A 15,462-nucleotide genomic window follows, 5' to 3' on the forward strand; every position below is an offset into this window, starting at 1 on the left:
CATGTGCTGCACATGCTCAGAACTGTCCATGGTACTGCACATGTTCAGAACCTGTCTTTGGGTCTGCTCCCCAATTGCGCACAGAGAGTCATCCTGGAGGGAGGGAACACCTCCCAATGGGACTGCCTTGAGTGACTGGCAGGTCGACTTCCAATAGTTAGTCACTGCCAGTCAGATTGAAGCCAGGGCAGTCTCACAGACTGCATCTGGCTTCATAGGAAGAGAACAGTGGTGGATTTTACCTGGGGGGGGGCTGCAACCTATAGATAAAAACCGCCACTGGTCTAACCTCATTGCAGCATTCTTCCAGACTGACTCCAATCTGCTTCAATTACTTTAGGGGTGCTCATACCTGCCTTTCCTTACCTGTGTAGGCGGGTCCTTCCAGTACCACATGGAATCTGTGGCTTACTAATGTAATTCACCCTCATAGTTCCACAATTTATTGCTTAGACTCCACAATATCATGGCAACACCCCTTTCAGTATTGTATAGATGACAGTATGTGCAACAGGGCATGCAACTCCTACCACATGCACATACAGAGGGCCCTAGTATGTGTAACAGGGCCTGCTGTGTCAGGGGCCGGACAAATTTCAAGACAGCCCTGCTTCAAATATGTGTATAAGTTAGGCTTAATAGATATAAATTAAGAGACTTGTTTGACACTGGAAATATCTATTATGTGTTTTTGTTACTGTTTTGCAAATAATAATTTATCTAGCTCATGCTTATTAGTGGTTTTGAAGATGTCCTCTAGACTGATTAATTGTCCATGGCTTGCTTTTTAAATTACTTCAATTAAGAAAATGTAATTTCTACAATGATGTAAGATCTGTGCAGACTTGCTAAGGATGTTTGTCTATCTCAGATATATTTGGAAGATTAAGCATTCACATCTAATGAGAGTTGAGGGAATGTGTAGTGCCACCGCAGCTGCTGGCAATGCCTGCTGTCACTGTTTTGTTACACTGTATTTAGGTAAGTCACGATTTTCACGTATTTGTTATCCTGATGAAAAAGCCCTTTTAGAGGCTTTGAAACATTGATATGGTTCAATAAAATCTTAATGCACCTTGAGAAGCCCATGGAGTGCCTCCTGGTCCTTGCTTGGACATCACCCTGAATAAATATATATATATATTTATTACACACATAGATACAATCAGGCCTACGTATTGCGCTAAAGGATCGATTATCAGCTGCTACTCCGATAAGGCTCCCCTGTTAGTGAGATGCAAGAAAAAAGAATTTATCGGAGAGCGCTTGACTTAGTACCACCTAGTCAATCATACAATGGTTACTGAATGAAACACCAATCACATTTCATATGACAATTCTTTGTCCCCTTCCGGAATGATACGTGAGATTCGTTCAAGATTGAAGTTCTTTATTTAAAACCCAATGTGTTTTGTCAGAACGACTTCATCAGGGGTATGACAAAAGGATTTAATTATTAGGCCTGCACGGCAACTAATATTTCATTCACGACAAGGTAAAATCAGTAATGTGGTGGATTTGAGAGAAGCCAATCCGGCTTAGTGTAATAGATCATTTCTGTAAGGCAAAACAACACTGGGAGATAGAAAAATGGCGCAATGATATACTTAATGTCTTTTTTTTTGTGTGTTACAGGCTTCTCCTTAGGTAGAACTGCAGTTATTCTCGCGTTGATATGGATAGCCGGATCCAAACAAGTATTCAATGAAAAAGAACACAAATAATAATAAATTCAAGACTGATATATAAAAAAATTGATATATAAAAAAATTGTGAGTGTCATTTATTATAAACCATTCCTATGGTGATGGTGAAACAGGTTTTTAAATTCCACAGGCGTACCCAGACTCACGTGGTTTCGTGGAGATATTCCTCTCAAAAAGGTATCTTTGGTGCGTCCTAGGGAAGTTTTCTGATTTTTCAATATGATGTTGGGTATTTCACACTTGTGCTCGGAAAAAGATTAGAAGATGTCTTAGATTCTACTGCATTTTAAACATTTGCTTATTTAACAGTTGAGTGAGTAGGTGGGGTGGCTGAACATAGATGATGGACCTGTGACAGCATACCTCACTTACGTGGTTAAAGTGAGGGAGAACACATGTAAAGGTTTCTTTAGTTTTGAAGAAAAGAGGGCGTACCCCTACTCACGATGTGGTTAGATGATTTCAAACCTATAAAGGTTTCTTTACTTAGGTTTCTCCCTGGTCCAGTAAAGAAACCTTTATAGGTTTGAAATTTGTGGTGCGATTACGTTCCTGCCTTGCATTTAATTCAATTAAATGTATCTGTTTGGGATGTGGGCGAAAGACTGGAATCTGAAGCACAAGCCCTGGACCAAGAGACGAATGGCATGGTAGTAGAATGCTATAAAGGCTGTGCTCGCAAGCTTACAATCTATAGGATGCACAGTGTAAATGATTACAATGATGGTTCATTCAATTCTGACATATTCCTTATTCAGTTCTCACTGTCTTACATGCCAATCACCAACACATACCACTAGATACATTCTGTTATATGCATATAATCTATTTGAGTGCTAACATCTCTGTGAGAGATGTTCAAAATATCCATTAAATATGCCAGCGCCACTCACATTTGTTATATAAATTCAAATAAAAAATGTTGTGTAAAAAAAGTTTAGATTTCCTATATAAGGTACACATTACAGGCCATTGTTTGCTTGGCAATATTCACATCTATTTTGACAAATTTACTTAAACACAAAATCACTAGTGAATGCCATCCTTACCTGACTTCTAACCATGCAGACATACTGTATAATACTTTTTTTGGAGTCCCATGCCATTCTGTTTTTTTGGTACTTGTTTCCTAGATTTTTATTGCATTGATCGGGACCTAAAAAATCTCGTCGATCGCATCGCGAGCGCAGCGAGCCCGCGAGGGGTGGCGGTACGCGTCCTCCGACCTTTTCATACCCCCACTATCCACGTCGGCGTGGAGTTTATTTTTATAAAGTGTGGCGAGCGTAGCGAGCCACTGAGCCCTGCGCAGCGAGCCCTGCGCAGCGAGCCCTGCGAGGGGATGCGCGTTACTTTACAGGTATAACGTGTCCCCTCGCGGGGCTCACCACGCTTCGGGCACGGTGGCTCGCTGCGCTCGCCACACTTTATAAAATCGACTCCACGTTGACGTGGTTAATGGGGGTATGAAAAGGTCGGAAGACGCGTACCGCCGCCCCTCGGGGGCTCACTACACGGCCACACTTCGAGTTGGCATCAATAGCGGGGTGGCGTTATACAAATACAAATTTCCCATACAAATTACCCATAAGGGTGGGTATAACATAAAAAATCGGGTCCATTGGGGCATTTAACATTGTTCCCTATGTAAAATCGCGTGAGTTAAGGTAAAATCGCGTGAGTTAAGGTAACTTAAGGCATGCAATGTACGCGATCAACGCAATTTCATCCTTGCTGACAATAAAGGCTCCTAATTGACAGAAAATCGCGTCCATCGTGTCCATCGCATACCTTAAGTTACCTTAACTTAAGGTATGCGATTAACCACAACGGGCGCCGTGCTAGGAAACAAGTACCATTTTTTTTCTGGACACAATCACCCATTCTCCTCTAAGTGCAGCATTTAGTTGATTTTACTTGCTCAAGTACCAAACCTAAAATGCACATTATAATTAATGAATTGCCAGCCAAAAGTGTTATCAGTCTGCAAATTCACAACAACTTCCTTTTACCCCTCTATCAGAACAATTATTATTTAAATCACTTCTGATTTCCTCTCAAACATATACAGTACTTAAATAAAATAACCAGTAACTCAAATACAACAAATACAACAATGTCTGTGATTTAGGCTTTGTATAATTGAACCTAGAGCTCACCTCCCTCACAAAAGGTCACAGGGTTGTGAGACTACTCACAGGTCCTTGGAAACCATAAATGTAGTGCCACTCTTTCCAAAATTTAAACCCCACAGAATTAAGTAAAATGATAGTAGAGGACCTCATGTATTCCACTGATTCAGAGGGTCCTGTGGTGTTCTGTTTATTGATAATGCTTGTCTAATCTCTTTTGGCTAATCTTCTGTGTTAATTCTCATTCATGCAGAATTATGATTTATGGGGAAAAGCTCTGAAAAACCAATTGTTTGGGGTCCACATACTAAACTGCCACAGCATGGAGGTAGTGCTGTTTCTGCATCACCTGTTATTAGTGCTAAACAAGAGGCAGGGCTATTACAATAGCTACTGACCCTCGAAGCAAGTGCATATAAAGTCTCCCCCTTGGCAGTGACTGCACATACACATTAAGCATCTGCACATACACATTAAGCATCAAGCAGATTGCATTAGTGGTCCCTATTACCCAAGGACCATACCCTGCAGCAGACAAACTTAAATAGACAAACTTTAAACAAACTTTATTGACAGCTGGCGAAAGTGACAGAGTTCACTTCCTGCTTCTCCAGTGGGTAGTAGCAGATAGCAGCAGCTACAGATGAAGTAGCCAGTGTTGGAGAAGGCAGCTGACAGTGAACTATCGCCCTTAGTAACAGCTTTTTATTTTCATCCAGTGACATGTCAGAAAATCATGTATGTGTAGGGCTTTGAACACTGGCAAAGGGCCCTGTACTCTCCAACCCTGATGAGGGTTTTTGTACAGGCTTGGCCAAAACTTCCTATGGGGAATGGAGACTTTCGGCCAGATGCACTAAGCTTCAAAAGTGATAAAATGGAGAGAGATAAACAGCCAGCCAATCAGCTCCTACCTGCTATGTCACAGACTGGCTTTGAAAGCTGTCTGGCCCAAGATATGCATGGTTATATTAGTGTTTGGATGTGTCATTTTATGATTCAGACCTGAAGTTGGCATAGATACAGCATTAGCCTACACAGGTTTTGAAGCTTAGTGCATCTGGCCCTTTGTCTTTTTCTGCAACAAAAAAGCCTCAGCAACAAGGGGAGAACGCAGTCTATAAGGGTCATGCACAAAAGGCCCCAAATGTGAACACACGCATAAAAAACACAAATACAGTAGGTGTAATGAAGTGTAAAAAAGTGACAAGCACATGTGAAAAATAATAAATTTATAGTCCCCAAGAAGGCTGGGGCAAAGCAAAAATGTGTATCCTGAAAAAGGTGGCATGCTCTGTATGAAGGTTAGGTCTTTTTCCTAGTGGGAGAAAGGACCATCCCTTAACAGGGGAGGAACAAGGTTCAAACATGGTAGCCAAATAGATCCCCGAGTAGCAGGATTGCAGTGCTGCTGTCCCGTGCCCCAGAACTGCCACTGTTATTGTATGAGGCTGGTGATCCAGCTATTAATTTCCAATTCCTATTGGTCTCTCCTCCCCTCTCTTCTGGGGCTCAATATCACTCTAGTGAACAGCCTCAGCGCGATATACAAAAGCGCCGCCACCTTACCTGTCCAGCTTCCAGGGGCTGATGACAGGAGGGAGATAATGCTTGCTGGATTGTGGAGACCCGGCGCTGTGCAGTGGCGTCTGAGACCCCGCACTGTGCAATGGCATCTGAGACCCGGCGCTGTGAAGTGACGTGGTGGTGCAGAGACCCTGCACAGCAGAGATCGGGCAGTGTGTTGCGGTTTGGTGTGGAGACCCAGTGGTGCGTGCAGTGTGGAGACCTGGCAGGGTGAAGACTTGGTGGAGCTGGTGCAGTGCTGCCAGAGGTAGCGTCACCTCTCCAGGGTCAGTGGGTGGGGTAATGTATACAGTGGGACCTTTAATGAGATGGGGTGGGTAATTAAAATGTACAGGTACCAGCACCTGTACTGGGTAAGGGGGGATGTTAATATGTAAATAGCAGCACCTGTAATGGGTGTGTGTGTGTGTGTGGGGGGGGGTGATTAAAAGGTACACAGAGGCACCTGTACAGTCTCCTGTACAGTCTATCTACCTGCACACTCTCTCTCTCTCTCTCTCACACAGTTTCTCTCCCCAACTCTACCAGTCTATGTTTTTCTCTCTTTCCTTGACACCCTTTATCTTTAGCCCTGTCAACAACCTCTCTTGCTGTCACTCTCTCTCCCCCTGTCAAGCTCCCCCCTGTCTCTCGCTGACACGCTCTCCCCCTATCTCTCGCTGACACCCTCTCTCTTCCTTGTCTCTCGCTGACACCCTCTCTCTTCCCTGTCTTTCGCTGACACCCAACTCTCTTCCCTGTCTCTCGCTGACACCCTCTCTCTTCCCAGTCTCTCTCTGACACCCTCGCTTTTACCTGTCTCTCGCTGACACCCTCGCTCTTACCTATCTCTCGCTGACACCCTCGCTCTTCCCGTCTCTCGCTGACACCCTCGCTCTTCCCTGTCTTTCACTGACACCCTCTCCCCCTTACTGCGTTTTTTCTATCTCCCTGACAATCTCTCACTCCTACTTGCCTCCCTCCCTTTCTCTCTTGATTCCCCTCTTTCTCTCCCCCTCTTTTTCCATGAAGCCCTATCACCCTTTCTCTCTCCCCAATACCCTCTGTCTCTTACACTCTCACTCTTTCCTCTCCCTCCCCCCAATGGGCATTGTAGTGACAATTGGGGGGCCCTTCCAGGATTTTGCTATGGGGCCCACATCGTTCTAGTTACGCCCCTGAAGAGACCTCCCTAATGTTCTGGACAGTACTTCTAAAGTGCAATTAATTGAGATTTTGGTTTTAGATTTTCTCCATAATAGGCATATACTAAAATAATGTGAAAAAGGGTGTTTCCCCACACATTTCACATTATTTTAACATCACGTAAATTAACTAAATGACATTCAGACCAGTTTTCATTAAAAATAACTCCAATTTACATATTTTAAGTAAGTGACGCATTTCCCATCACAAGGCCACACTCCCTATTTTATTTCCTGGATCTTAACTATTGAGTGTTCATTCAAAAGTGAAGCAGGTGCTTCTGTCAATATTTGTGAGTGTATGTAAAAGATACCCTTTTAGGTGAAGCTGAAAAAGTAGCTAAAGTCTCCTTTTCCTTACTGTACACTTGCACACACTGGCATGTCCAACTTATTTTGTTCAGGTATACAGGTAGGGAACTCTAAAGAAGGGTACTATATGCTGATGGGCATGTCTAGCACCACCTACGGGCATGTCATAGATTCCCCTTGGTCGTATAATATTTTCCCTGTCATCAGCATGTCTACCATTACTTCCCCCTTTATCATGTCTTACCCACCTTCCCATACCATCATATCCCCATGAATCTTACCCTCGAATGATGTGGTGAGTACACGGAAAACTAAGACAATCTCAGGTGGACGAGGACTGGACGGGCAGCTGACATCCAGTGATGTGAGCTGCCCACCGCCAGCACCTGCATCATCAGGGCATTAGCATGAGAATTCACATGGGTGAATCCCCTGGCCCACCACACCCAGCCCACACTGTTGTGTGCGAGCACCTGGCGAACACTCTGTTCGCCGTGATCGCTCGCACACGGTGCAGGCACATGCACAGAAATGTGCATGCACATGTGTAAAACAAAAACATTGCGCTCCCGTGCAAATTTGCATGGGCGCACATGGAAATACACTTAGAGAAAAGAAGACTTGTGTTGGGCGCACATGGACCAGAATAAGGTCCTATGTGTTTTGATTGCATTAGTGATCCCCATTACCTTAAAAGACGACCCAGCAAGCCTTTCTAGCTTCAGCAAAGCCTTTCTGCCGGCAGAGTTGAAAAATAATGCACATCTGTGATGACAATTGCCCACGAGCATAGTCATCAACCTACTACCGACAGCCTTAGGCTGCTGGCAACTCCACAGAGTACAGGCTCTCGTCCACCTCCACGATGGTGCCTGGGTGAGGCTGCGGTAGCAGATCAACAGTGCAGGCCTCCCGCATCAAATTATTGTACATGACGGTCGCATGGGGCAGAGAGAAGATAGTCAGGTTCGCCATCATGTACGTCAGTCTCTCACACAATCCTACAGCTGACTGACTACGCTAACTGCGTACCGCTCTGACTGACTACGTTACACTCGCTGCCTCCGACAGGGACGCTTCTACACTGCCTCCGACTACGCGACTACAGGGACGCTATGCTGACTAAGGTGGTCGCGGGGACATGATAACTGCAGCTAAAAACACTATCTATGCTGACAAAAGTGGTCGCGCTCAGCTGTGAAACCAGTAGCTAAGAGAATTAAGGCAGTTTGGCAAGCTGCCAGGATTCAAAGCTAGAGAGGGCGCTCGCTGGCGCCGTGAAACTACACGAGTACCATTTATTTTACTAGAATGAGGCACATATTTTATATGAATATGAGTTGTAGGCAAGAAATCTAGCAGTTTAACCTTTTTTACAGTGTTTTATTTTAAAATAGGTTGACAAGGCAAGTTAACGGGTTGTCAATGCAAGCTATCTCACCTGTCATAAGCACCCTTTTGACATTTTTTTTCCATCAGGTTTTCCTGTGGTTTTACTTTCATGTGTATGCTAATGTTTTTTATAGGTATAAACAGAGCTTAACTGAAACTTTATCTTGCTTGAAACCTCTGCATTTTATTTTGGATGCCGAAAAACTCAGTCAACCAGAAGCTCATCTCATATGACACATTGATTATTGATTAATACTTGTCACATTCTCATTCCCTTTTGTTAGACAGTAATCTAAATTATTTCCCTTATAAATTTCATAAACGTCCAACTGCGACATCGGTGCTTTTTGCATTGTTATTAGTTTTGTAGTAACGTTTTGAGAAGCAAATTCAGCTTAAATTATTCTGTTGATGAATAAAAGATTAAAATGTGACTTAAAGCAACAGAAATACAAGTTGTATTAAATAAAGCATTTATTATTAACACAAATGCATAAACCCCCTTAAAAGTAAAAATATTTGTGATCCATTCTTCTATGGAGAAGCCATACTGTTGTGTACAGTACATTTCCTATTTATGGGATGGAAAGTTTTATGTTAAGGACAAAGCAGAAAATACCCAGGAAATTGCAGTCAGAAATACTGTGTTTGGCAGTCAGCTTTGAAGCTAACAGGATATATGAAAGGGGAAAAATCAGTCTGCATGTTCAGTTCTGATATGAAGGTCCCCAAATGCTGCGCTAAGGAATGGGAGTTTCAAACCAAAAGATGGTATCATCAAAACCTGGGATGAAAATGTAGATATTTTTTAAGGTGATATATCTCTTTCAATGTAAATGCGTTGTTGTATATGTGGGAAGGCAACAAATAAAATATGATATATTTAAAATGTACGTAAATTTAAATCTGACAAAATAAATAATAAAAAAAGTATAATAAAGAAAATGGATACAATTAGGGGGGTATTCAATCGCTGTCGTGCTCCCGCAGCCATCTCCCAACGGGGGAGGTGGCTGCGGGGCCCTATTCAGTGCTGTCTTCCCCAACAGCATTGAACAGGGGTTCTCCGCAGAACGAGCCCGACAGCACAAGCTGGAAAGACAATTTATAGAAGCTGGGGTTTGTGTTGCAAATAATGTTGCATATTGCATTCATATTGCTCATACCTGATGTTATTTTAATTGAAAATTAACACTGTCGGGCTCGTTCTGCCGTGAAAAGCTGGAAATAGGCAAGCTCCCGGCCTGAGCTCATCTATTTCTGCCCTCAACTCGTGGCCACGCCCCTTTCTCTCCGCTCGGTGGCCGGGACATTGAATCTCGACCGCCGAGCTCCAGTCGACCAAAGCGACAACAGGACAGGGGCATGGCTGTCGAGCTTGCTCGACAGCCGTACCCCTGATATTGAATACCCCCCTAAGCCTCATTTACCAAGTGAAATAAATTGGTATAAAAAGTAATAAATACTGTAAGTAATATACTTAATAATAGATAAACAATTAAAAATAATGATTCAGTACTAGAAGATGACTGCATACAAATTCTTAATCGTTTGGGTGAGAAGAGAGGCCATGTACAGGGTCAACCCCATATTTATCATCCACAAATGACACCCCATATTCTTAGAACAATATATCCAAAAGCAGAGTCTTTTTCTCCTGACCACCCCACTTTCCCAACATGACTAAAACACATGCACAGCTCTCTGCTTTGGACATGCTTTACTCACTGATTTCCCTTCATACAAATGATTGGAATTCTGAACTAGCTTAGATCAGCGATTAGATCTTCCCATACACAGTGAATAAAATACAAAAAAAAATCAAAACATAGACCGTCAAAGTCTACAAACAGCCTCAGTACTAGACAGCTTTGGTTTATTTGCACTCTAACAGGGAAAACGCAGGCATGCCCAGGCATTTTAGGGGAAATCTTGTGATGTCAGTTCCGGCCCCAAAACCACCTGTTTATATCACAGCCATCGAGTAAGTCCTGGGCTACGCACACACTGGAAAATCATTGGATGGTGAGAAGCTTATGAATGCATTTGCAGCTAATTGCAGGTCTGTCGGGGAGGCGTATACCTGATCGCAGGGCTCTGAAATTTGCAGCTGTGCGATCATGTCTGAATGAGGCCCAAAGGTGCAGCGGCTGTAGCTAAAGCATACATCACTGAATCATTATAATTACAAATCTCTTCCATACATAAATCCTATTTTTCCTACTGGATCAACCTCGGTATATTCATCTTTTACTACTTTGGACTTAAAATAAAAAATGTGCAAATAATTCCGTGGCCATATTTTAATATTTACTTGAATCTGTATTTTTTTACTGTAGAAACTAAAATAGAACTATGTTACTAAGGGCTTCTGTCAGCTCAGCCCTTCATAATACGTCCAGAAATATCCATACTTTTCTGCTTTAAATTGTTAGTGAGCAAAAGTTATTGCCTCCATTTCTCTTTCAGACGGGCACAGAAAATAAACACATTTGTATAACATTTTAAATAATGTATCCACTTTGTTCTGCAATTCATTATGTGAATGATAATGAGGTATTCTTATTTTTCTTAAGAAGTGAATATATTTGCAGCAGCATGTGGTAGAACCTACATCATTAAAATGCAAACACCTTCGCTGGCTGGAAAGACAATTTATAGAAGCTGGGGTTTGTGTTGCAAATAATGTTGCATATTGCATTCATATTGCTCATACCTGATGTTATTTTAATTGAAAATTAACACTGATTTTTCATATACTCAAGATATATTTATAGATGCTAATGCTACTATTTTAATTAATTGTAACTAATTTTAAATTTAGATTATACTTCTTTGCTCAGTATAACATATTTACTTCCTCTGTAAGTGGGCACATGGAAATTGAAGCATGTTTTTTGTTTAACTCTTTCAAATCAATATATACGTCCTGCACACCATTACCAATACTGCTTTTCCAGGACAAAGGGCCTTATTCTGGTACACTCCTTCTGGCAAATTTCTTCTTAGATGGACAAAACCATGTGCACTGCAGGTGGGGCAGATGTAACATGTGTAGAGAGAATTAGATTTGGGTGAGTTATTTTGTTTCTGTGCAGGGAAAATACTGATTGCTTTATTTTTACACTGCAATATAGATCTCACTTTGAAGTAAAACCCCACCCAAATCTAATTCTCTCTGCACATGTTACATCTGCCCCACCTGCAGTGCACATGGTTTTGTCCATCTAAGAAGGAATAAGGCCAAATCTGTTCCTTTTAAACAATAATTATAATTACTGACAGGTGTTCACTGATCCACAAATTGATTGACACAGCGAAATGGGTTTTGTCAAAATACATGTTAACACAAGGGTATTTGCCACATTTTACATATTCAACAAATTGCACCTCTGACAAAGCAGGCAAATATACTGTACTCATGAAATGAACATCGAGAGTTAAAGGTTTTTACATTAATAAGCTAAAGGTTTAGTCTAGGGAATGGTTACAATGTGAGGGGTTCGGTGGGCAGTGCTTTGTGGTGCCTGCTGCCGTCCAGGTGTACATTGACCACTTGCCTGGCACCATACCCTCTTACCTTCAGGCCGCGGTGAACCACATTTCTGGTAACTCAATTGCATCCAGACACAAGGATCTAGGACGAAGGAGAGGAGATGAATACTGTCCTTCCTGAGCACAGACCGATGCGCCCTCCGTACCTACAAAACAAGCTTTGGGCTTATGTGGGCTTAAGTGAAGGTCATTTTCGGCACTATTGACCTCAGGGCCCGAATTAACACCTGTTGGCACTTGCGCACCTAGGTGAAAGTCATAGATGACACTCACCATCTTCAGTCTTGTACTTCCTCCGCTTCTCCACTTACAGGTTCCTGTAAGGAGACAAAGGCAGGGTGTAATGCTACATAGTGTGTCACGCAACTAACTGAACCGCATCACAAAGCCCTACAACTGACAATGTGTGTAGTGCGGCACAAACTTTAACACAAACACTGACCTGCACAGAAAACATTTACAATAACACCACAATACAAGACTAGGAAACATGCTGCCTCTTTAAGTGCCTACCTAACTACCCAGCTAGAGACGGCCAGCTCATACACATCGCTGGATTTTCCCACTAAGCCTACTTGGGGACCAGAGAGGTGACAGCCACACAGCCTGCTCACCTCTTAACCCCAACTGCCCACAGGAAACTAGTCCGCTCCTCCACCTGCTGGTATACCTGAAAAAGCTGACAGCCGCATGGCCTGTCCACTTTCAGCAAATGCACCCAGGGAAAACTCTTTCACTGAGCCTCTTACTATGCTATTGAGGTTACACTACTGGGCCTAGCTCCCCCCAATCACCTGCAGTCCTAATGCCTGATGTGTAGCTTCACCCCTAGTGCCCACCTACTGGGACCAGGATGAGGAGACTTGGGCCTAATGCCCAAAGTCACCTGTCTGTATCAGCTGAAGGTAACGTGATCGGCTCCTGAATGTCTGGAATTTCAAATTGCTGCTGGTGGCATTACTTATTGGAGGCTGTATTGGTGCCAAGTTTGAAATGCTGCCCTCTACGCATTGCTGCATGCTGCCGCTTAGTCTTTTATTAGTTATTATCAAAAGTATTTTGATGTTTTTCTGTATTTTTTTTTTTTAAAGGTTAGACTTGTAGCGACACAGCAGCTATGGTCTTAGCCTATAGGTCACAGCCTAGCTGTGAGGCCAGGTGCAGCCCAGCCTTTTTTATCAGGTTGTAGTGGCAGACACCATGACCCTCTCCTGGAAAGGCAAAGACAGGCCTGTGTTTTCCAGGCCGCTACCAGAAAACGCTGCTTCCCAACAAAGCATCACCGCTCACTTTGTCGCCACCCATTGGAATTTATACTGCGATTGACAAACGTCTGAAAATCGCGATCTGCGATTTTTGGACATTTGTTATTGGGTCTGAATCAGGCCCTTAGTCAAGGAACACAGACAGAGGTACAAACCAAGCAGCAATTTCCCTGCATGCAAAATAAAAGTGTGTCCCCCTCCCTCCACATTGCAGTGCACTTATCCAGGTGCAAATTTTTGAATTTGCTCCTAACTCTGAACCAGTCCCATAGTGAGAGGAGAAACTTTGTGGAGCCCTACTGACAGCAACTGAGTTTCTCACCACTCCTGCTCAGCACTGATGGCTGCCAGAGATAAATGCACCAGAGATGACTGTACTTCTCATAGAGCTACTGCCAGTGGTTTATTAAACAATTCAGTAATAATTAGTTTACAGCAGTGAATGATCACCATTACAGAGGCTTCTTTTTGGTAGTAGCTACTTTTATCTAATAGTTTTTGAAAATCAGCAACAGATGGCAAATGTAGTGATTACATCAACATTCATTTCTGAACTTTTGCTACTGTGTCTCTGCAATATTAATTATACCCCTATGTGTAACATGGGTTTATTTTTAATTGGCTTATTTTTCTGCAGAAAAGATTCACTTTGTACATGCTGTATGTCCATCTTCAGATAGGGCTAGCACAAATACTTGACAAGATGAGATGATTCTTGATACTGAAACGTGTGCATGTACGATACGGCCAAAATATGGCATACTGATATTATTTTACATTTCCATTATTCTATGCATATCAAAATGTATATTGATCAAAGAAACACTGTTAATACATTGTATTAAATTATTTTGGCACTACCTTTCTCTTTATACTTAATGTATTTGACTGTTCTTTTGTTTATTATTATTCATTATAGCGAGTTTAAATTGCTTAACAGCTGACATCATCTGTTGGCAAATGTTGTCTAATCTTGGCTTAGCACCCTATAGTCAGTATATTAAGTCATATTTTGTATTCTGGAAAAAAAAAACATACTTTCAATTTCAACCACCCTCCATGGCAGCAGATGCTAAAGCATTAATCCTTATACTTGACAATAACTACATTTGAATTGAAAAACATATTATGGTAATTTATCTCTTACTCTGGTGCCATCTTTTGTCTCTACCTTTTTCTTTGGAGGATTAAAAGCCAGAATCATCTTCTGGTTAAGCTAGAGCTTGGAACCAGTATTAAATATAGGCATCCACCAATAATGAACAGCCCAGTTATTTAACTAGTGGCACTGGTTTACTTATAGATAGCAGGCACAGCTGTACTCACTGTTACATGTATGCTGGTAATGGAGCGGAGCTTAAGTGGAGTGTTGGTTTATAAAGCTCACCAGCCAGTGAGTGCATACTGCAAATGGGTAGCAGTGCATGGATGCTAGAACAGCTTTATAGCAGCTATTAACCAGGTATCTAATAGCTACTGCAAGCAGGAGACTCCTGTCTCCCGCCATGCCACTCAACACAGAAAATACAAGATGGTCCTGGCACATAGTAGTGATCTTGGTGGCCATCTTAGGATACAGCATGAATCCTCCCTGGAGGACACAAATACTGTAGTCTGTGCAGTAGGTAGGAGTTCTGCACCAAAATATGGATTCCATATTAAATGACCATGGGTAATATGCAGCAATGCTTAAAAAGTAGGCAATCTCCGAAAATGCAATTTTTAGAGGTTTGAGCACTTTCCACTTATGCACCAAGCTCAGAGTGCGATGGATTGTGGGGCTTGGATGAGGCAGGCAATGCCATCTTCAGATCCACATTGACATATAGACACCTATAGACTTCTTGTCACACCTGTGGTTAGATCTTGGCTGGAAGAAACCACAGGCATAGGGGCTGGCTGGTAATGGAACATAGGAGCCTTGATGAGGGTACTGTGCATGCCAGAGACCATTGGAAAGTAGCTAGACCACAGAGTAAAAATATAAACTCTTTATTGAGCACAGACAATATCATAAATGGTAGACTTTGGATAATGGTAAGGTATTACAGTTAATCACAGTCATTAGAAGATATGCATTGATAGTAATAGCTTAGATGGTAATAGCTGAGGTAGGAACACTGTCCAACAAGATATAGCATAGATGGTAACAGTAGCTGGTGCAGTGCAGTAACACCGATGGAGTCCAGAGCTTTTATGGTGCTTAAGGATTAACTAGTGCAGTGGTTCCCAACCTGTGGTACGTGTGCCCCTGGGGGTACGCGTCCACCCGCTTGGGGGTACGCGGTGGCCCGGCCTGTAATGGCGGCCGCGGCAGTCAGACACGCCG

This window comes from Crinia signifera, chromosome 9 (genome assembly GCF_055691185.1).
Source record: "Crinia signifera chromosome 9, ASM5569118v1, whole genome shotgun sequence".
NCBI classification, from domain to species: Eukaryota; Metazoa; Chordata; class Amphibia; order Anura; family Myobatrachidae; genus Crinia; species Crinia signifera.